Genomic DNA, 23,632 nt, shown 5'->3' on the forward strand with positions numbered 1-23,632 from the left:
GTTCATCTTCAAAACACAAATGAAGATCTTTTTCATGAAATCTGAGAGTTTTCTGTCCCTCCATTGACAGCTACGCACTTGGATGCAACTACTACTTTGATGCCTACAAAAGTTTATAAAGAGATCGTAAAACTAATCCATATGAATTGATCGGTTTAGTCCATATTTTCAGAAGAGACACAATCGCTCTATATGATGAACAAATTGAATTTAGGCTTTTATTCACACATAAACATCAACTCACACATCAGTTGTGGTAAAAAGAAGCTCAAGCATGTTCGCTTGATGTGCGAGTACCAATGAATCATTGTTGTTTTATTGAGACTTTGGTAGCTTGTTTTGCATTGTTCTAATTATTTAGTGGTCACCATTGTTAAGATTCATATGCTGATTATTGATGTTTGTGTGTGTCTAAATAATACAGTGGTTTCTGTGTACAATGTATTTATGAAACAGTATAGTTCAGAGTTTAGTTAGAGTCACAGGTCTACAACCATATTAAAATTACACATCAATCATATAACCAGAGCTTTAAACTTTATAATGAAATGTGAATCTGGTCATTACGTAAGGGTTAATGCCCGACGAGGTGTCCATTATCAGGTTTTAATGGACGACGGCGAGGCGTGAACCGTCCGACGCGCAGCGGAGACCTAAAACCTGATAATGGACACCTCGAAGGGCATTAACCCGCTTATACCATGGTTACTTACGAAAGAAAGAAATATTTAATCAATTAATAATATTTTAATGTGTTTTAGAGTAAAAATCGTGAGGGTTTTTATTTATTAAGTCGAGCGCACTATTTAATATCTCCCGTATACAGGCGTTGCCAAGCCACGTGGCCACAGCGACCCGACCGCAGCAGTTGATCAGTGAGTTTGAGCCAGCGCAATCATTTAGAACTGTCATCAGGCAAATTGACGGGACGCCTTTCCTAGGTGTACATTATCACTTTTTAACGGACACCCTGCAGCCAATCAGAATCGAGTATTCACCCAGACCATGGTATAAATGATAATTACATAACAAAAACGCTTTATAAACACAAAGTTGCAGCAACCAAAGAAAAACTAATGCTAAAAAACAAGGGTCAATAGACCAACTAAATCGAACAGCGATCACCATATTGGGGACAATTCAACAAAACATCAACATCTAAACCTCTATTAATTCTCAATGAGAACTTTTGTAGATGGCTAGAAGTCAGTTGTAGCTGTTGTGTTCTCTTTCATAGGTTCACTCAACACTACGTAGTGATGACACAATGGGAATGCTTTCGGGGCGGTGCTGATTGTCTGAACCCATATAGAATCACGCCAATTCATTGGCTGATGGTGCGGTGTTTCCTCAGCAGTGCTACATCACTCACTCTTAAAGGCACACTATGCAGTTTTCCGTTTTTGTCAAACAACAACCCCTAGAGTCGCTGTGGAGTACTTGTATTTAACGTTACTGTCGTTAATACCACTCATGCAGAGCAGTCTCTGCACTCACGACCTGATCCCTTCCCACCTGTATACCGGTACCTATTCAGTAGGATGGAAGCGTCGGACATCGAACAGGCACAGATAGCCTCCGAAGATGTCTACTGACGAGGTAATGTTTCACGATTTCATACAAATATGCCAGCTAAAGTTTGCATAAGCACAGTACACATGCCATACGAAACCTGAACCAGACAAAGGACTATGTGATAAATACACATCGCAACACCTGAGTTCAGATGGTAAACTTGCTCGTGAGGCAAGCTGGGCAATAAAACATAACACAAAAACACGTAAGAGAAACGAGTGTTTGTTATCAAGTCTGCTAATAGCTCTGCTAATCGATAGCTAGCTAGACATATGTGGAAATTAGTGGACTGGTCTTATTATCAACAATGGATAAATGAACAACTTCGTAAAAAATGACATACAACAAGCAAGCGAAACAACATACAACACAGAACGCAAGCAAGTTTACAAATAAGAGATTTACTTACTAGTCCATCAACAAGAATGCCAGGTCAGCATCGCTGTTGCATCCTTTGCTGCTTTTTAGCTTTCGCCAACGAGTGAAAGCCTGACCGAGTGGGACTCTTGTGTCTCACTTTCTCGTTTTCTTTTCCTTGACTCTTCCGACCGCGTTTTCTTCGTCGACTCTGCCATGATTCACGTCTGAAATGCGTGCTAGTGTCTTCCATAGAGGCTGCTTCATATGTTTTGATGTATGTGGCGTTGTGCCGTAAAGCAAGTCGTGATTCTCGCGAGATTTGGCCGGTTTCTCCCTCTCTCTCGCCCAAGCGCTCGCACCGCGCTGATTTTCCTGTGGAATTTCTCCACAATTATTTCACAAATTCACACTTACATGTAATTAAGTGGAGTAAAGGCTATACTTATTTGGCGTGCTGTCCGGGGGGAGGGCTCTGAGGTCGAAATTTTTGCCCAAACCCAGAGTACTCCCACCGGTTGTTGTAAGAGTAGCTAGGACTAGAAGTGAGGAGATGGGGTGGTGGAGGGATGCTGTTAAACTGGCAACGAACGGAGGTAATTCTGCTGTATTTATACCTCTTATTTTGGCAATTGGTTGATTAACTGAGTGTTCTCCTCTTGTGTTAATTTAGGTTAATTATCTGAACATGCTCCTCCCGAACTTTGTTAATAAAACATAATATCACAAGTTCACACTTACATGTAAATAAGTGGAGTAAAGGTTATGTGTGTTTGACGTGCTGTCCAGGGGGAGGACTCCGAGCTCGGAATTTTTGTCCGAACCTAGAGTACTCCCCCAAAAGAAAAAAGAGCAAAGGACAGCTGTCAGACCTAAAGACCTCCCAAAAAAAGCAGAGATTTGGCGGGCTGGCGTTTTGAGAAGAAGCCTGGTTGCTTGACCAGGAAGGCTCGTGTTGCCTTCGACAGGAGCAGCTCACGGCGCCTGGCGGACGGGTCCTGCTGGCCCACGAACTAGGGAGCAGACATATTTTGGAACCAATCGGGCCATAATTAGGAACAACCTACTGGCCGGCGAATGAGGAGCAGCAAGATTTGGAAATGCCCAATCGGGAGGGCTCACGCCGCTTCTTGACGGGAGCAGCTCATGGCGTCAGACGGGTGACCTCTGCCGACCGATGGGCAGGGAGCAGTGAGATCAAAGACGGCCGACGGAGAGGGCCCATGTAGCCTCCGACGGGAGCAGCCCACGGCGTCAGGGTGGTAGGTCCTACCAGCTGACGGTGGAGTGACAAATTTTGGAAGCCCAGCAAAGTGGAATCCTTTGAAACAATCCTTTGGCTGTGAAGGCAAAGTTAGCCAGAGACGGAGCTCCTGCAGGAGCGGAGGAGATGGCACTGCTGCGGCAGTGTGAGAAGGGAGTAGGATCCTGCGGAATGGTGGGGAAGGTGGAGATGGTGAGCTTGTAAGTTTACAGGTTTAGAGTTTAGAGGCCAAAACTGTTTATAGCCTGCGTATATTCACCTCTGACGCATTGGTTTGATACCATCGATTTGAAACAAATCTGACTCATGTGTCAAAACAGGGAATAGTGTTTATAGTTTAGGGAAATGGGTGTGCTTTTTGATAATGGCATTATGGTTTTGAATTTTTAGTTCAAAAGCCTGGTTATAGTGTCTAAGGTGCTGTTTATACCTGGCCACTTCATGCATTTTCTCAGATCGGATAGCTATCCGATCGTGAAAAGACCAGGTGTAAATGCCCTCCGAAGCGCATTCGAGACGGATTTGAATCCGATCGCTCAAACCACTTCAGGAGGAGGTCTGGGCCGCATTCCAGACAAAACTGGACAAGTGTAAATGCATCTGGTTGTTGAAACCACATGTAAATTGTACTCCTCCCAAAAATGCTAAAAAAAATAAACGTGTGAGCGTGTGTTATAGGCTATATGTGTTATATCCAGATATGACGACGCTACTGCAACACGCATCTCCGCAGATGAGAAGCTGAGCATCTATTCATTAAGCCAACGTGCAAACTATCGCAAATCAAAGTGAAAGTAAGTCGCAGACGCTAACAAACAATCATCATCATTAAAAGTAAATTCTTAAGAAACGAAATGATCTTACCACCAGGGCTGTTGCTGCTCTCTCTTATTGCGGTCTTTGATTTTGAAATTTTAGCTGATGATCAATAAAATGCAGCTCATATCTGTTGCTTTCGGTGACGTGCACTCCATTAATTCTGCATATAGCGCAGGGAATTGAAGATCGGATTTAAATCCGTTTCGCAAAAACACATTTATGTGACCAGGTGTAAATGGAATCGTTTTTATAAATCAGATAGCTATCCGATCTGAGAAAACGCATGAAGTGACCAGGTGTAAACAGCCCCTAAGCAATTGAGAAAAACTGTAATAAAACATATTTTATGCCCCAGTTCAGAAGCACACAATGTAATTTCCTTTGGAACAGAGGATGTTTTATTCACCCCGACTTCTAAATCTGAGGATTTTGGGCCCTCGACAGACTATCTCCCACCTAGCGACCAGGATACGTGGCCTTCTGCGGCCTACACTGAGCTCGTGGATGTGTTAACTCGTGCTACTGAGAAGCTCATGAGTGGCCTGACAAGCCTTGTGATTCTCAGTCCTCCAAGGTCGACAAGCGTTTTCTGAGTGGCCTGTCACTTCATGCCCCATTAGAAGGAAGCTACCATTTTACAGCAATCTTCATTACAAGATCTCAATACCCTAAAAGCAGGCTTTTTTTAATGCGGCGGCCTCTGATTTCACCAACCTGGTTGGTTCTGTGAAGCAGGGCAATACTAGCATTCCAGCAGTTGAGGACACATTACATAACAAAGTTAGACGTTTCTGCTTGTCTCATTATTGAATTCCTGTAGTTGTTTCAGATTCCTTCAGTGATTCTGCTTGTTAACAGCTGTTTTTCACTAATACTCTGTCACTTAATTAATCACCTAATTATCTAATTAACTTCAACACATCTTCAGTGTTATTTTAACACTGTGTAGAGTGGACACATATGAACATGAGTGGTGTTAATTTAACACTGGGGATTTTACTGTGTAGCATACATAAATTGCCAAAGCGCCATTAATTCATAGTCCTTATGTCTGAATGGTCGTGGCGGCGGTGTTGCAACAATCTATAGAGATTTTCTCAATGTTACTCAGAAAACGGGTTATAAGTTTATTTCATTTGAAGTACTTGTACTAAATGTTACGCTCTTAGATGTTCGAAAAACATCCCTATTATCTCTAGCCTTGGCTACCGTATATAGACCGCCTGGGCCTTACGCTGATTTCCTAAAAGAGTTTGCAGATTTTCTCTCAGACCTATTAGTTAACTTCGATAAAGCATTAATTGTTGGAGACTTTAATATCCATGTAGATAATCAAAATGATGCGTTAGGGGCTGCGTTTACAGATTTATTAAACTCCTTTGGGGTCAAGCAAAACATTACCGGACCGACTCATCGATTTAATCATACACTCGATTTAATTATATCACATGGAACCGATCCAACCGATATAGATATCATTCCACAAAGTGACGATGTCACTGACCATTACATGGTAACTTGCATATTACGTACTCCTGTAATATATCATACTGCGCCGCGTTATCGATTAGGCAGAACAATCCTTCCATCCACCATAGATAATTTTTCAAACAGCTTATCGGATCTGTCTCAGCTGCTCAGTGAACCCAAACAAACAGATGAACTTGAGGAATTAACTAGCACTATGAGCACCATTCTCTCTGGATCATTGGATATTGTTGCGCCCATTAGATTAAAAAAGGTCAGAGAGAAAAGTAAAGCACCATGGTACAACAGTACTACGCGTGTTCTAAAGAGAGAAACCCGTAATTTAGAGCGTAAATGGAAACAAACCAACTTAGAGGTCTTTAGAATCGCATGGAAAGACAGTATGTCACGTTATAAAAAGGCCCTAAAAGCGGCCAGGGCTGAGCATCTACGCAAACTAATAGAAAACAACCATAACAATCCTAAGTTCTTATTTAACACTGTGGCGAGACTAACAAATAAACAGATGTCTCCTGAACAAAGTATTCCATTACAGTTTAGTAGTAATGATTTCATGAAGTTCTTCACTGAGAAAATAGAAAACATCAGAACCACAATTGTAAACGTTCAATCCTCAATCGCGCCTTATAATTCAGCCTCAATTATCACGCCGCAAGAACAATTACAGTGCTTTTCAACTATAGAACAAAAAGAGTTAAATAAATTTATCATTTCCTCTAAAACAACAACATGTTTATTAGATCCCATACCAACTAAACTATTGAAAGAAGTGTTACCTGTAGTGGAAGAGCCTCTCCTCAATATTATTAACTCGTCTTTATCTTTAGGTCATGTTCCAAGAACATTTAAACTGGCAGTTATAAAACCTCTCATTAAGAAACCACAATTAGATCCGAATAATCTAGTAAATTATAGACCCATTTCAAATCTACCTTTTATGTCTAAAATACTAGAAAAAGTTGTGTCCGCTCAACTGGGCTCTTTCTTACAAGAAAATGACACCTATGAAAAGTTTCAGTCTGGATTCAGGCCGCATCATAGCACTGAAACTGCGCTCGTTAAAATCACAAATGATTTACTTTTAGCTTCTGACCAAGGCTGTATCTCAATATTAGTTTTACTTGATCTTAGTGCTGCGTTCGATACTATAGATCATACAATACTCTTAGATCGACTACAAAATTATACTGGTGTTCAAGGACAAGCATTAAGCTGGTTTAGATCGTATTTATCTGACCGCTACCATTTTGTTTATTTAAATGGAGAAAAATCTATCATAACTCCAGTAAACTATGGAGTGCCGCAGGGATCTGTGTTAGGCCCTCTATTATTCTCAATATATATGCTACCACTTGGAAATATTATAAGGAAACATGGAATTAGTTTCCATTGTTATGCTGATGACACTCAAATCTATATTTCATCACGGCCAGATGAAAACGCTAAATTATCCAAATTGACAGAGTGTGTTAAAGATATAAAAGATTGGATGACGCATAATTTTCTTTTATTAAATCCAGACAAGACAGAGGTACTACTTATCGGTTCAAAAAACCACCCACAAAACCTCTCACAATACAACTTTAACATAGTAGGATGTCCTGTTACTTCATCCTCTACAGTAAAAGACCTGGGTGTTATATTAGACTGCAACCTGTCTTTTGAAAATCATATTTCATATGTTACAAGAACAGCCTTTTTCCACCTTAGAAACATTGCTAAGCTACGTAATATGCTATCAGTTTCTGACGCAGAAAAGTTAGTTCATGCATTCATGACCTCGAGACTAGATTACTGTAATGCGTTATTAGCCGGTTGTCCTGCATCCTTAATAAACAAGCTACAGTTAGTCCAAAATGCCGCCGCTAGAGTTCTAACTAGATCAAGAAAATATGATCATATAACACCGATTTTATCATCCCTACATTGGTTACCTATAAAGTCCCGTATTAATTACAAGGTATTGCTACTGACTTATAAAGCCCTAAACGGCTTAGCTCCAGTCTATTTAACCGATCTTCTATCGCCCTATAATCCATCGCGCTCTTTAAGGTCACTAAATTCGAGGCTTTTGGTCATACCTAGGATATCCAGATCCACCAAAGGAGGGAGAGCATTTTCACATTTAGCACCAAAACTCTGGAATAGTCTTCCGGATACTGTTCGTTGCTCAGACTCGCTCTCCCAGTTTAAAACTAGATTAAAGACGCATCTCTTCAGCCAGGCATTCATATAATACTTTTAATCCTACAGTTAAATCCGACCTCTAGTTCATAAACGCCAGAGGAGAACTGGCCCCCGACTGAGCCCGGGTTCTCCCAAGGTTTTTTTTTCTCCATTAGGTCACCTGATGGAGTTTTTCGGTTCCTTGCCACTGTTGCCTTTGGCTTGCTCAGTTGGGGATATTTGGGGATATTTAATTGAATTAATCAATCAACGATACTATTGATCAGCATTACCGAACGTAGACGTTCCACTAGAAACAAACATTGATGTATTGTTCTAATTTATTACTGTGAAGCTGCTTTGATACAACCTGTGTTGTGAAAAGCGCTATATAAATAAACTTGACTTGACTTGACTTGACTTACAGAAGCTGGCGAGGAGTTTTCTATGTGCCGACCAGCATCTCCTGTCCATTTGTTCCCTACCATCTGAACTGCAGAGCGGACATGCTATCAAGAGAGGTCTAGTCTACAGAGAGTGGAGGACCTGGTTCCATCCAGACAGTGGGACATAACTGTGCCATTTTACCGTTTCTACAGTTTAAAGTGGGCAGTGCGTTAATTATTTTTTGCGCCACATCCTCTAATATTTTATCTAGAGCAAAACGTGCTTCATTCAAGCCCTTTTTGCTCCATGCGGGTTGCTTCTCTGTTATGCTAAACAGTGCCACATTAAAGACTTGTTATTTTAGCAACAGTAGCAGAAAGACAATAAGAAAAAATAATAATTTTACAAAAAACCTGCAGAAAACAAGATTGCAGCAAATAGGTCTACAATTACTTTGATCCATCATACAGTTGACTGACCATTTAACTATACCAGGTTTGTCACAAGTTATCAGAAGTTGACCTCTTCGCTTTAGCAGAGAACTATCCCTGATGCAATCCCCTCAGGAAGTTGATCCACTCGTTCTCCCCCATCATTCTTAGTTTTGCTTTCCTTGCTAGAGCACCAGCTGTGTTTCAGCATGTTTTTTATCTAACTGTTGACACATTTGTCCTTGAAAAGAGGTAAAAACATCATGTTAAACGGAAGTAGGAGGGCTTGTGATAATGTTCATCCAATCAATTGTGAAAGTCTTTGTTCTATATCAAATGAATATGCATAACAAGAAGAGTATATAAACTGACCAATAAACTTTGTAGAAGAAGGAGATTCCATTTTGTGTTTGTATCATTCTTTGTTGGACTGCATGAAAAGGATCTGAAGCAGCACGGACGAAACAGCAGAGCAAAGTTTGTATGAAATGATTAACTAAACAATACATTTTTTCTGACAATAACCATAGCCCAGATGTGCTGACAGAGAGTTCTTGTTTAAATGCATATGTTGCAGTAATAAAACTTCTCAAATTTAGCATTTTCGTAAAATAAAAATGTTGGCAGCCTTTAAATGTGATTACACAGCGTTTTATCACAGTTTCAAAATATTTTGATCCTTATTTAAAATGCAAGATGTTTTGTAACTCATTCAGCTGAGAATTGTTTTCCTGTCTCTGCTTTTGCAATATTTCCAGCATGAGGAGAATCATGTATCTTCTATTGCCTCTACTGTTTCTTCACGTTTCAGCACAACATTGGACGCCGTTTGGTTAGTAAACATTTTCTTTCATTTTTTATAAAATATGTTTGCGTTTTTTTTTTTTTTAAGCAACATACATTTTGTACAAATTAAAGTATTAAACATTATACATACAATACAAAAAAAAAGAGAAAGAAAAAAATACTATATAAAAAAGAAAAGAAAAAGAAAAGGGTGCCAGGTAACATAAATATCAGAATAAAAGTGCATTCAGGTATAAAAATATCAACTAAATATCTGTCAAGATCGCAGATTTTTAAAGTCTTGACAGCTTTCTTATTCAGAGAGTCTCTAATACTGTTTACGTACAGCCTTACTTCAGTCAACAAACATATAAAATTGGGTTTATGATCAGTAAACTTACATTTATAAATATAAGATTTGGTCAAAAGTATAAATAAATAAATTATATTTTCCATCTTCTTCAGGATAATCCATGAAACCAAAGAGTAGGGGAGAGCGGGACACATTTTGGTTTTGGCTCAATTATTTAAAAAATAATTAAGTTAGATTAATCTTTTTTTTTTTTTTTTTTACACAAGCAATATACACATCTCTGCTACAAATGAACACTTATATTCTAGGACCTACCATTTTCGTACAGTTGCACTGAAAGTGACAGAAGTGCAAATGTTACAACTTGACCCATATGCAGGATTAATTGTGACAGAAAGAGGGGTTAGTTGTAACACTTGTGTGTAACACACATAATTCAGTACTATTTTAGCTAGTTTGATATTGTTTGTACAGTACATCTGTATAGATAGATATCCATACATCCATCCCTCATCCAATCATCCTTATTATGGATCAATATCATGGATAGAGATATAGGAAAGGGCTGCACAGTTTTGCAATAAATAAATAAATAAATAAAATCACCAAATATTGCAATTGCAATTGAATTATATTTGTGTGTGGCAGCTGCATGCAAAATTATTATTATTAATAATAACAATAACAGTAATAATAATAAAAACGATCTTAAAATCACATTTTAAAGGGTTTACTGTAAATGTTTAATATTTTCAAGCTAATTGACAACAGCAAAAGTACATCTGCATATACTTAAGTATTTAACCAAGAGACTATCCCTATGTTGAGGAGTACACACTCATCATTACTTTTAAAAAATAAAATCTTAATACTGTAGTCTTTGGCCAGTCATCAACCTCACCACAAGCTCTACTCTTCAGCACAATGGGGACCCCAAAAACTCATACCAAGAAAACCTTTTAAATTAAAAAATAATAGAACATTACACACTAACAGATTTCCCCCCTATATTAATATTAAGCAAAACACATTAAATAACACTTCATTTTAACATTTGCTCTCCTTTAACAGTCAGAAGCAAAGCATGCTGGGAACTAGAAATCTGTTGTAACTCATTCCGTGAATGTGTGTGTATATATATGTGTGAACATACATTCACATTGGAACATGTATGTGCAATATGTACACAATAAAGGATAAAACTTTGTGAATATTACATGTAATGCTATTTTTGTCTTTATTTATAAATATTTTATATTCATTAATATATAGCCAAACATGATCAATGCATATATTGCAATATATTTGAAAAATATAAGCACTAGTTTCCCATATATGGAAATGTATTATATAATATATTGCATTATATTTTGCAGTATATTCCCATATATATATATATATATTTTTTTTTTACGTAAGGGACTGTTCGTTTTTTATTTAAGGGGCCACCGGAGGAGTTTTGAGATCTGTTGTCAAAAAATACATGACCCTCCCTTCGCCAGCAATACATTTTTCTATGACCCTCCAAAATGATTGTGAAAAAAGGCATGACCCTCCCCGATAATTTATTGATTAGCCTACTTCTGTACTGGTTTGCGCTTGGCAAATATGTTCAGATAGCCATTGTTTGTTTGTTTTTAAACCATAAACTCTCGCTTTTTCATCTTATTAGGGCTGTAACGATAGACCAAACCTACGATTCGGTTCGTATCACGATTTTTGATTTTAGATTTGAAAAAAATCATGTTTTCGGTTCTGATGCGGTGTGTGACTCGTTCAACGTATGTGGGTGGCGCTGCCAACAAAGCATCTAAAAGCTGTCACAAAGAACCGGCTAAAGTAATGATTATTAATATGTCAAATATAGCAAGGAGACATTTTAATTGTTTATTAATAAACAAGTGTTTTCTGTGTCGACTGCAAAGATGAAGTTGACGATGCGAACGCGCCAGAAAGAAATGCACATTTCATAAGCAGAAAGCAGTCTGTTTTCCTTCGTTTTGAATTGTTCTTTTTAAAAGTAGACATTTCAAGCTTTCTATATATTTCTCAGGTCTGTGAGGCAAGTAGCCTACCTTACGCTGAGTTTCGGTTCATTTATGAGACAAGAGTCCAGTTCACTCGCCCGCGCCTCCGTGTCATGGTGATCTATTTTCTACTATATTTACTTATTTATTTAATCCAGATGAAACATTGATTAAAATTAAGATACAATTAATAAAAAAAACAAATTCACTTTAAAGAAAGGCTTTGTGCTTTTTGTTTGAGGTCTCTGTGAAATTTTTAAAGTCGCTTTCAGAGCAGTCGATCATGTCCGTAATGGAGAACTGTACGCCCGTAACATTGTTTTTTTTTTTTTTTTTTTTTCACATAAATGCGAACTCGAAAAATAAAATAAAAATAATATTTTATGTTCTGTGGAGGCCGATCTTTATTCATCCGGTGGGTAGGCTATATATCTTTTGGTTTGCACAGTGTAATTCATAGAATTACTAAAAAATATTTTGCCACCTAAAAGTTAAAGATTTTTTGTGTCACGTCACATGTGTATTTCCCTCATATTAAATATAAAACGCATGTGTAGACTGATATTTTTCTAATGTCTTGACTCCTTTCAGACGTTTCAAAATATTGGTATTAAATGCATTTTCTGAGAATTTATTTTTCAAGTTTTGACTGCAAATGTCACGTCCATAACACTGGAATCGCCCAATTTTAACGAATCTATCCTCAACTAGTTTTTGTGGTGTAGGTCTACGTTTTATTATGTTAACTTAAATAATACTAATATACAGTACAGGCCAAAAGTTTGGACACATTACTATTTTAATGTTTTTGAAAGAAGTTTCTTCTGCTCATCAAGCCTACATTTATTTGATCAAAAATACAGAAAAAAAATTATATTGTGATATATTATTACAATTTAAAATAATTGGATTTCAAATTATTATACATTAAATTATCGTTTATTTCGGTGATGCAAAGCTGAATTTTCAGGATCATTACTTCATGATCCTTTAGAAATCATTCTAATATGATGATTCATTGTCAAAGTTGGAAACAGTTCTGCTGCTTAATATTTTTTTCATAACCTGTGATACTTTTTTAGGATACTTTGATGAATAAAAAAAAAGAAAAAGAAAAGAAAAAAAAAGCAGCAAATGTTTTCAAGATAGAAATCTTTTATAACAACAATATACACTACTGGTCAGTAATTTGGGGTCAGTAATTTTTTTATTTATTATTTTTAAATAAATCAATAATTTTATTCAGCAAGGATGTGTTAAATTGATAAAAAGTGATTATAAAGAAGATTTATATTAAAAAAAATGTTTTTTATTTTGAATAAATGCAGTTCTTTTTAACCTTTTATTCATCAAATATATTAGGCAGCAGAACTGTTTACAACACTCATAATAAATCAGAACATTAGAATGATTTCTAAAGGATCATGTGATTGACTGGATGTCACATGTGACACTGAAGACTGGAGTGATGATCCTGAAAATTCAGCTTTGCATCACCGAAATAAATTATAATTTAAAGTATAATAAATTGAAAACCAATTATTTTAAATTGTAATAATATATCACAATATTACATTTTTTTCTGTATTTTTGATCAAATAAATGCAGGCTTGATGAGCAGAAGAAACTTCTTTCAAAAACATTAAAAATAGTAATGTGTCCAAACTTTTGGCCTGTACTGTAAAGGTGGTAGCCCTAGCCTACATCTTACACATCGTGGAAACAAAATAAGAATGGAAACTAAAATATGGTAGTATCGCGCTACAGCGCAATTCTATCGGCTGCAGTTCTGGCTCCTCAGGCCCCGTCCACACTACTGCGTTTTTGTTTAAAAACGGAGACCTTTTGCTACGTTTGCACCTCCCGCCCACACTAAAACGGCAAAAACGGAGACCCAAAACGGAGAAGTTTAGAAACGCTGCCGACCCGTTTTTCGTTTTGAATCTCCGGAGGGCGTTTTAGTGTGGACGGGTCAAAACGGAGGACTTTAGAAACGATGACGTACTAGAGCTCACGTTCGGCTCTATGATTGGGTGTCATCAGTCATGGCGTATATCTTTGCTAGCAGCTGTTGTCCAAGTAAATTCTGCATTTAACAATGCTATAACTGCCTACATGCGCCGGAGGCAAGCTATTATTCGAGCGATCTGAGACAATTCCTGTGTGCAGCGGCGGTATCGACTGTTCATTGAGCGTCGGTTTTGGGTTAACCCGGGAAGAACCAGCGCATGGTGGGATAATTTTATCAATGAAGTTGTGTTTACATCGGCACGCGCATGCCCAGTGTTGGTGAATGGTCACGTGATCCGCGTTTTCAGTCGTTTTAATGTGGACGGAGATCAATTCTAAAACGCAGCTAAAACGCTGGTGTGGACGGAGATCGTATTCGTTTTAATTCTCCGTTTCTAAACGAAAACGCAGTAGTGTGGACGGGGCCTTAGTCCCAATACTGTAAAACTCGACGTACGTTCACATCACATGTTAATGCAGTGGTAGAGTTACACTCACAGGACACTGTGCACTTATTCGCAATCACAAAAGTTCATTATTTGCTCGTGCTTTAAAGCTTTGCCAGGTAAACATTTCTTTGGCATTCTGTTCTGACATGATGCACTTTTTCTAAGCGCGAACTGAAGTGCGCGCGCACTGTCAAACAGCGCCAAACTGGATTTTTGTTGGGTCAGACCCATCTGATATCGAAGGGGGGCTGATAACGCGAGATCAACATGGAGCTAAATGGAAGAAAAAAGCACCAAACAAGCCACTTTGAAATGTTGCTGTTTTCATGAATATAAAAGTTGGGTGACCCTCCCCCTAGACTAAAAAAAGTTGGATGCCCCTCCCCTCAACAAAGAATAAAAAGACATGACCCTCCCCTATTTTCCTCCGGTGGCCCCTTCCATAAATACCGAACGGTCCCTAAGGGTTCACCCCGGCCCATTGCCCAGTCTCGATTACACGTAGTCGACTCTTCTACCTGTCTCCAGAAGACCGGACCAAGGCAGAAAATGGATCTAGCAGTGCTCTTACTTTGCTTGGACCAAGACCAGCATTCTCTCGAGGCCCACACCGCGGCATTCCTCGACCTTACCTCCTTCCCCGACCGATCATTGAGTGTTTTCTTACACACAGGCCTCAATGCGGAGACCAGGGCACGCCTGCCCTGTGCAGGACCTCGGGAGAATTTCAATGCTTTTGTGGAGTGGGTATTGACCAACGGTGAGTCCCCGTTCACCATCGGCCATCCCAGCGATGGTGAACTCGACGACATTCCAGAGCCTCGTCCCACGATGGCCGCCGCCATTCCAGAGCCTCATTCCAAGATGGCGCCATTCCAGTGTCTCGTCCCAAGATGGCCGCCATTCCAGTGTCTCGTCCCAAGATGGCCGCCATTCCAGTGTCTCGTCCCAAGGTGGCCGCCATTCCAGAGCCTCGTCCCAAGATGGCCGCCATTCCAGTGTCTCGTCCCAAGATGGCCGCCATTCTAGAGTCTCATCCCAAGATGGCCGGCTTTCCAGAGACTTGTCCAAGATGGCCGCCGCCATGCCTATGCCCTCGTCCAAGATGGCCGCCACCACGCCTGAGCCCTCGTCCAAGATGGCCGCCGCGCCTGATCCTGAGTCCTGAGGTGACTCCAGTCTCCGTCCTCATCCTGAATCCTGAGGTGACTCCAGTCTCCATCCTCGTCCAGAGCCCAGAAGTGGCTCCAGTCTCCGCCCTCGTCCAGAGTCCAGTGGGGGCTCCAGTCTCTGTCCCCGTCCAGAGTCCATTCCAGCGACGCCTGGAGCTCCCCAAGATTTTTTTTTTTTTGGGGGGGGGGTGATATACCCATACTGCCGTCTCCGCCCTGGTCTCCTGAGCTGCCAGCTCCACTCTGGCCGTCTGAATGGCCAGCTCCGCCCTGGACGCCTGAACAAGCACCGCCCTGGAGGCTTTTACCTCCTCGTCAGCCTCCAAGGCGCCCACCCCTGGGATGTTACATGGCACGAGGACGTGCCTTCCGGGAGGAGGGGGCTACTGTCACAGTTCTGCACATTATATCCCATCACTGTCCTTGGTCGCACATGCACGTTGTTCATGATCACACACACCTGCACCTCATCATTACCCTCATTACCTATACTACTTGTACACACACTTCACCCCAGCTCATTGTCCGGTCTCAATTACCCATAGTGGACTATTCTCCTTGTCTCCAGCAATCTCCCTGTCTCCAGCATCTTCCATTCCTTTGTGTCTACCTCAAGATCATCCTTTGGAGTCTAACCTACCTGCTCACTTCATCACTGCTCCATTATGTCAATAAACTCACTGTTCGCCTTCCATCTTCCTCTCCAGTGTCTGCATTACGTAACAAACATATGATGTAGTAACAATTTCTTTTTGAAAAAGAGTGTAAAAAGCTCTATTGTTTGTTTGCAGTATTTGTATTTATAGGTTTGTCATGAGTTTTATATAAAATAAATACAATATCACAGTAATATTTGTAAACATTACAACATTTTTTAAATATAATCTACAAAGTCTTACACATCCAGAGGAATTTTACAACCAAGCACATCTGTTGCAACAACAAATGCACAGTTAGCTGAGGTTAAGCAACACATTTCATTGGCTGCTTTAAAAGTCTTTTTTTGTGAGCATGTTTTTCCGTAAAACATATAAATCTTTAAATCTTCTGTTGCTGGATGAAGATCACCGACCAAAGCAGCCAACACAGGAGGGCAGCATGAGATTGGTGGGGGATCTTCCTTCTTCTGGTCGTGTGGAGATCTATCATGATGGACAGTGGGGAACAGTTTGTGATGACGGATGGGACGTGGCTGAAGCACAAGTGGTGTGTCGTCAGATGGGTTTTCCTGGAGCAGTCTCAGCTACGGCTGGAGGACAATATGGTGAAGGTATATATGATCCTCAGTCCATTTTATTGTTACACATTATGATAACAATAATTGTCAAAAAAAAATTACCCCAAAATCTATTGATTTTTCAAGGCTCTGGTCCAATCTGGGTGGATGACATGAACTGTAAAGGTTCAGAAAGCTCATTGTCTGATTGCAGCTTCAATGGCTGGGGTGTTACTGACTGCACACATAAAGAAGATGCAGGAGTGATATGCGAGGCTGGTAAAAAAATGGCTACAAGAGATATATTTGCAGATGTGCGCTTGTATATCTATTATTTACATAATTTTAATCAGCTTTATTATATTTTATATATTATATATTTCTTTACAGGTAAAAACATAACCAGCAATCGTCAGTTCTCTGTGGATAACAGTCTGGGTTTGTCTGATGATCTTGGTCTTCAGGGTTTTGTGTGCACCGTATGATCCTCATGATTTATCCAGAACTAAACATAACAAATGAGTCCAGAAACCTCACAGTGGATGTCAGCCAGGCGTGCCATCCTCATGTCTCTGCTTTTCTCAGGTACATTTCTTAAGATCACTTCAATTTGCAGCTCAATCCATTTATCTCAATTCATTGAGAATGTTGCTTTGAATAGTGCATATCATAATTCTACTGAATATATTATGTGTGATAGATGCTTACAGTGTCTGATCTGTTGTTCTCAGGTATTTGTACACTCGTCGGATTGATGTTTCCATCACTTCGGCTCAATGTCTCCATCAGCTGTCATTTATCTTCGGAGTGAAGACGCTTATGGAGGATGTTGGCAGGGTCTTCACTTCACTCCTTCCTGAAGACAACACCTTCCGGACACAGCTATCAATGTACGATTATGGCGTCCGCACAGGTGACCTTGTTCTGCAGGAGAATGTCCTTCAGTATCTCTCCTGGAACTGTGAGTTCCTCATAAGCTCTCCGCTGTGGAGCACTATCTCTTTTCACATAATGGACGCTCTGCTGCAGCGCTCAGACCTGGTTGTGAAGGATGAAGCTTTTCTTCTTGAAGCTCTGGAGAGATGGATCCAAGACAAAGGTGATGAAATTAGTTCAGAACAACAGGCCAGCCTCCTGAATCACATCCGCTTCCTCTTGATCCCAGTGGATAAACTGTATGAAATGCAGTTTTCCTCAAGTGTTCTCCATCAGAATCATGAGAAACTGTACCTAACTGGTCTGCTCAGAGGTTTTCAGTTCAATGCTCTGCCTTTCTCTAAGATCAGGAATAAAATGGATAACATGAGTAATGATTATCTACCCAGAATCTACACTGCTAATGAGTGGAGTGTAGTTATCAATGTTACCAGCTTCAAACACCCATACCTTGAACAAAGTAACAGAATCCAAAACATCTACTTTCCTGTACACCCTAGTGGTCTTTACAGGGGGCAAAGGGTTTTGTGGAAAGCCCGGGTTTTTCTTACCGTTCAGGAATGCTCTAACTATCAAGTTTCATGTAATTCTGTTCCTGTTGCAAGGCTCTTCACTGAGGATAATCAGAACAGTTACACTAACACCATTCGCTTCAGCAACAGATTGATTCTCACCTGTAAGGATCAAAACAATGTCTTTCATGTCCAAGACTTCAAAAACAGCTTGGCAGTGCTTCAAACCAACAGCAGTATGGGTCTGCCTAACCCCTGTCCTGATGACTACAGTTTTAGATTTGTTGTGCGTCCAGAGTATATCTGACTGCACAGTTACATTTGGCTACAGGCATTTTCAGTCTAATCAAATCTATTAAATTCAATCAAGTCTCTTTTTTTAAAATGCCTGTTATTCTTTTATAATCCTGAATCATTTTTCTGAAATTTTTCACTTGATTTGAAAGTTCTCATTTAATTGTTTTAGCATGTGCACTTAAAAATAAAAATATATTTCTTTCATTATCTCTGTTAGTTTGATTCCGTTTATTGCTCACATTTTTTCTGGCCCAGCTCCGGTCCACACAGCCCCTTTTCCCACGGCCCACATGCCACAAAAAATGACGGCCCTCGAGTGGCACAGATCTGGATTAAAGACAAGAGCCACACATGGGCCATAACTGGCCCGAGTCTCAGCCAATCACTAACCCATTGATGGCCCTGCACTGTGCCTGAATAGGTTTTAGTGTTGGAACTGACTCAAAGGCCTAATTAAACCAGAAACCCGGAAACGGAGCCTTATTTACACAAAAAAAGTAAATGACTGTCAGCTACGGCTGCCAAACAAAAACGTTGAAATTAACTCATTTAAAAATAAAGAAGAAAAAAAAATACTTTTTGTCATGATTCCTGTTCTGTGTTTCCCTTGTCGTGTGTGGACCGTTCTTGTCTGACAGTCATATCATGCAGGTCTATGGTCACCCCATCAAAGAGCATGCACAGAGTCCAAATTAAAACAATTCCCCGTCGTCCAAATTAAACAATTCCCCATCGTAAGTACACATTGATGGCCTAAGACACGAAACGAGCGATGGGGAATTGTTTAATTTGGACGATGGGGAATTGTTTTAATTTGGACTCTGTGCATGCTCTTTGAGACAGTGACCATAGACCTGCATTATATGACTGTCAGACAAGAACGGTTTGACCTAAAAATATCAAAATTGAAACTACTGCGGAAAAAAAGACACCTACATCTTGGATGCCCTTGAGGTAAGCTAAAACAAACCAAAATTTAATTTCAAAGTGAACTATCCCTTTAAGTGGGGGGCTATGTCATGATTCCTGTCCTGTGTTTCCCTTGTCGTGTGTGGACTTTTGTTATTTCCTGTCCTGTGCCATGTTTTGTAGTCCTTTGTAGTTTTTCTTGTTTATTAGTCTCCCCAGGTGTTTCTGATTAACCACACCCCCTTGTTATCTTGTTTGCCTGTGTATATATACCTCTGTGCTTCAGTTGTTGTTTGTCGGTCGTTGCAGCTGTTTCCTGTCCAGAGTTCCGTGTTCTTTTTGTTCTATTAAAGGTATAGCGGAGGATTTTCTTTTTCCGGGTGGGTAGTGTAAACTATTGGTCCACCTAAGTGTCAATCATTCTGGTGATATGTTTACGTAAGGCCGTCGTACGTGCTCGTCCCTTAGTTTTCGCTTTCTGCGCATGCGCACTTTCAGGTGTTTATGTGTGGTGAGCTAGAGCTAAGCCATTCATTGAAGCTCGCCGTTTCACCGGGTCCTTTGAAAATGTCTGAGGGTCGCAAGAGAAAAAGTTTGTACGAACTGTATGAGAAGAAGAGAAAGGCCTCAGAAGAGAGAAACAAGATCAGAGTGTTTTTGGGAGATTGTTTCACACGATGGCGTGCGCTGAAAACACAGGTTGGGCTTCCCACTGATGCCTCAGTCGCGAAGTTTCTACTCGACAGGTAAAGTTTGGCATGCTATTTGGAGAAAAAGTGCAAATCTTCTTTTGGAAAGTAATCTTGTATGAGCGATGCCGACAGCAACTTGTAAACAGAGCGTGCACGAGGAGAACCTCGCACACGTTAATAGGCGTTCCCTCTCGGGAGCAGGTAGAGTGTTGCGCATGTGCATTTTTTCAAAAAGTGGAGAGGGCGGTTCTTATCTAAAATTCGGAAAGATCCTCCGCTATACCTTTAAAGTATGCTTGCATATGGATTCTCTCTCTGCTTCGTCCTTGCCTCATCATAACACTTTTACAGAAAGTTTCATTAAACATTTAACAGAAAAACACTGTTATTTTACAGGTATTTCTGGAATTATTACCAACAAAAACATACACTGTTAAATGTGAACCTCTTGCAGTTAAAAACGTGTGAATTTACATAACTATTTCACTGCATCAGCAACTAAACAGTTACCACCTCTTTAATAAACAACATGCAGCATAACATCAATGTTGTCTGGCCCATCCTGGGCTGAAGCTCAGGCTCTACTCTTCAGCACAATGGTGACCCAAAAACTCAGACAACAGAAACCCTTTAAATCCCAAAAGAACATTTAACACTAATGGATCTCTCAAGATCTCAGCATCTTCACTTATTACAATCCAGACTTTATTTCTTTCATATAAAAGTTCTTATTGAGAATTACCAGAGGATTACATGTTGATGTTTTATTGAAAATAATACATTATGAGGTCATTATTATGATGATCAGTGTTTCAGGGTACATTTACAACAAATATATGCTTTTCCGTGTAAAGGCGACACCATTGTCAAAAAGGATCCCCATTCACACGGATCTGCGGAAATTAATAATTAATAAGAATGCTGTATTCTGTTGCCAGGCCATTAGAAGGTGATGAAACACTAAAGATGTAATAAGCATGTGCATGACGTCATCTTCTTCAGAGATTCACGTTTTCTTACACAGAGATTGTTTTCTAAAACTTCTTGTTTACACGGAGAACGTTTTCAAAAACGTGCACTTTGAAACCTGTTTTCAGAAGTTTACGTTTTCAGGCATCCAAACGCCGTTGTCATGTAAATGAATGGCCAAAATGAATAAAATGTTTTACGTTTTTCTTTTTTAAAAACAGTGTCATGTAAACAGCCCCTAATTTGGCCTCTTGACTCTTAAACATCAGTTTTTCTTTTGCTTCTGTAACTGTGTTTATCTGATACGTGTTTATTATGGCAAAAAAAAAAAAAAAAAAAAAAAAACTATGATCAGATTTTGATGGTCACTTTGATCTAGTCATCATTTAGTGGCCTGATTCGTTGGTATTAAAGTTTGAATAAGTTGTTTAATATTAGTTTAAATTTCGCATGCCAGTACTACTGTAGTAGCTCCTGCAGTGCTGTGATACTCATAAAGATTAGTATGATGTCATTATACAGAAAATGTTTTTGTAGACTCACACAGACATCAAGAATCAGTGTATGAATCTCAACAATGCTGACAATCAACAAAATATTCAGATCAACGCTGTACGTCACAAAACAAGCTTTGTTGATTGTCACCATTGTTGAGATTCATATGTTGATACTTGATGTCTCCAGTGTTGGGAAAGTTCACTTTCTACATGAACTAGTTCAAAGTTTAGTTCACAAATTTTAAAATGATCTAGTTTAGTTCATAATTCATATACTCAAAATTTGTAACTAAGTTCACAGTTCCAAAAATTAACTAGTTCATAGTTCTTTTTTTCCAGGTTGCTGCGAGATATTATTTTTCAAAATGATTACCCCAGCCCATATAGAACCACAGACAATTATTTTATCATTTTTAACACTGAAGCTATGCGTCAGATTTTTCCCATCCTCGCCGACCTTGTCATAAAACTCATTTGTTCATTTTGATGAACAAGATCGAACAAGAGAGTCAGTGGATACTGGTGGCTGGTGTTGCCAGATTGGGTGTTTTTTCCACTACATATTAAGGCCGGTTTACGGTGTGTTTTAGGTGGGTTTTCGCCTGGAAGGCTCTATAGAAATCTGGCATCCTATTGAACGAAGTTAATCTGAGAGAGTGTGGCGTTCACAGACACCAGAATGAACGAGTTCACAGTAACATTCATCAGGCAGTAATACGGTACGTTCAGTTCACGTTCGCCCAAAATATGAACGAGTTCATGAACTATCGTTCAATGAACGCGTTCAGACACAACACTGGATGTCTCTGTGTGCCGTAAAATAAAATAGCTATTTTTTTTTCTGTATAATGACTGTATAAATTTTTTTTTATATCATATTGTCATAATACTGATGCCACAATATCACAAGATTACTGTAAATCATGTTAAATTAACTGCTGATGTACTCTGAGATTTAACTTTAAGCAACATCAGTGAATCAGGCCCCTACATGATGACGATATCATCACTGAAACATGATTAACTTCATCTGATGAGAATTTATCCTGAGTTTTTTTTGTTTTGCCATAACAAATGTGTATCAGAAACACAGTTAAATCAGCAAAAGAAGAACTAACGTTGAAAAGTCAAGGGTCAAGAGACCAACTAAAGCAAACACTGATCACCACAATGGTGACAGTATGGTAACTTTAGTATTTTCAATAAAACTTTAACATCTAAACCTCTGTTACAGTTTTTCTTGATTGCTTAAATACTTTAAACAGGATTTTGAACTAAAATTTCAAAACCATAACGCCATTTATCAAAAAGCACACCCATTTCACTAAACTATAAACACTATTCCACTGTTTTGACACATGAGTCAGATTTGTAGAACTAAAACTGTACACACAAATCCTTTCATTTCTCATTGCCTACACCATGTTGTCATTTAGAAAGCACTAGCATTCAATATTGTTCACTCAAGTCAGCACAGCTTCAGCTAAATATGCATACAATTATCCAAGTGGAAACACTAAGAGTCAAAATTGATCACACACCAATTAGTTAGTTAGTTAGTTTATTTTATTTCAACAGGGACAATGTGCAAAAAACATTAATTAAAGATGCTTTGCACCAGATTTAGCTTGAGCTAGTTTTCATTTGCAGTCCTCAATTAGAACCTTCAATAGATAGATAAAATGGCCAGAGTCAGTTCGTTCAGTTTTGGAAGACTCTGCTGAGGTAGACTCTGCTGTGCGTGTTCATGTGCTTTGAAGGGATCGATTGCTCCTGTTTGCCTCGCTGCCTGCTGTGTGTGTGTTTGCTTCGGTGCTGTAAGCTCCGTCTTAGCCTCGTATTTCCTTGTTTTGAACCATCATTTACTACAATTTCTAGTTGTTTATACTACAACTAAATACAGCTTACCCAACATCTCAGATTAACCTGACATAAGCTTCCGTTACTACTAGCACAACACGCTAGTAATTCGCAAACCTGTTAACGCGCCACCCGTGCGCTCAGCTATTTTTATTTATTTATTTTTCTCTCGCGCGCTCGCGCCTTTGAGTTCATAAAAAGCTCAGGTGAGTAAGAATCACTCAACAAACACGGTGAGTAATGTCTTGTCCTGTTATTGTCACCTGCACTTCATGTCACATGTTTAGCATAGCCTTCTCTGTTGGCATTATAGGATTTATATGTGATAAATGCAAGGAGACAGTTAGGCTAACGGAGAAGATTTCAGAACTAGAGACACGCATCCAAACTTTAATTGAGGATAGTAAGAGTGCTAGAGCTTTAGATGCTTTGGATGCGCCTAGCATAGTGAACTCTTTACATGATTCGGTTCCAGCTGAAGTAGAGCCCGTGCAGCCGGG

The 23,632-nt window shown here is 39.3% G+C and overlaps 1 pseudogene across 1 annotated transcript in view; it reads left to right on the forward strand.

Moving 5' to 3' along the window:
* The first annotated feature begins 8,840 nt into the window (after window positions 1–8,840).
* LOC308696444 (putative DMBT1-like protein) overlaps window positions 8,841–23,632 on the forward strand; it is a 32,012-nt pseudogene continuing 17,220 nt past the window's right edge. The window contains exons 1-6 of the transcript XR_014032275.1: window positions 8,841–8,964; window positions 9,246–9,319; window positions 16,308–16,514; window positions 16,608–16,739; window positions 16,851–17,045; window positions 17,192–18,205. The product of XR_014032275.1 is annotated as a putative DMBT1-like protein (transcript). The remainder of the gene's footprint in view (window positions 8,965–9,245; window positions 9,320–16,307; window positions 16,515–16,607; window positions 16,740–16,850; window positions 17,046–17,191; window positions 18,206–23,632) is intronic.

Source organism: Scardinius erythrophthalmus (genome assembly GCF_964197995.2).
Source record: "Scardinius erythrophthalmus genome assembly, chromosome: 1".
Classification (NCBI taxonomy): domain Eukaryota; kingdom Metazoa; phylum Chordata; class Actinopteri; order Cypriniformes; family Leuciscidae; genus Scardinius; species Scardinius erythrophthalmus.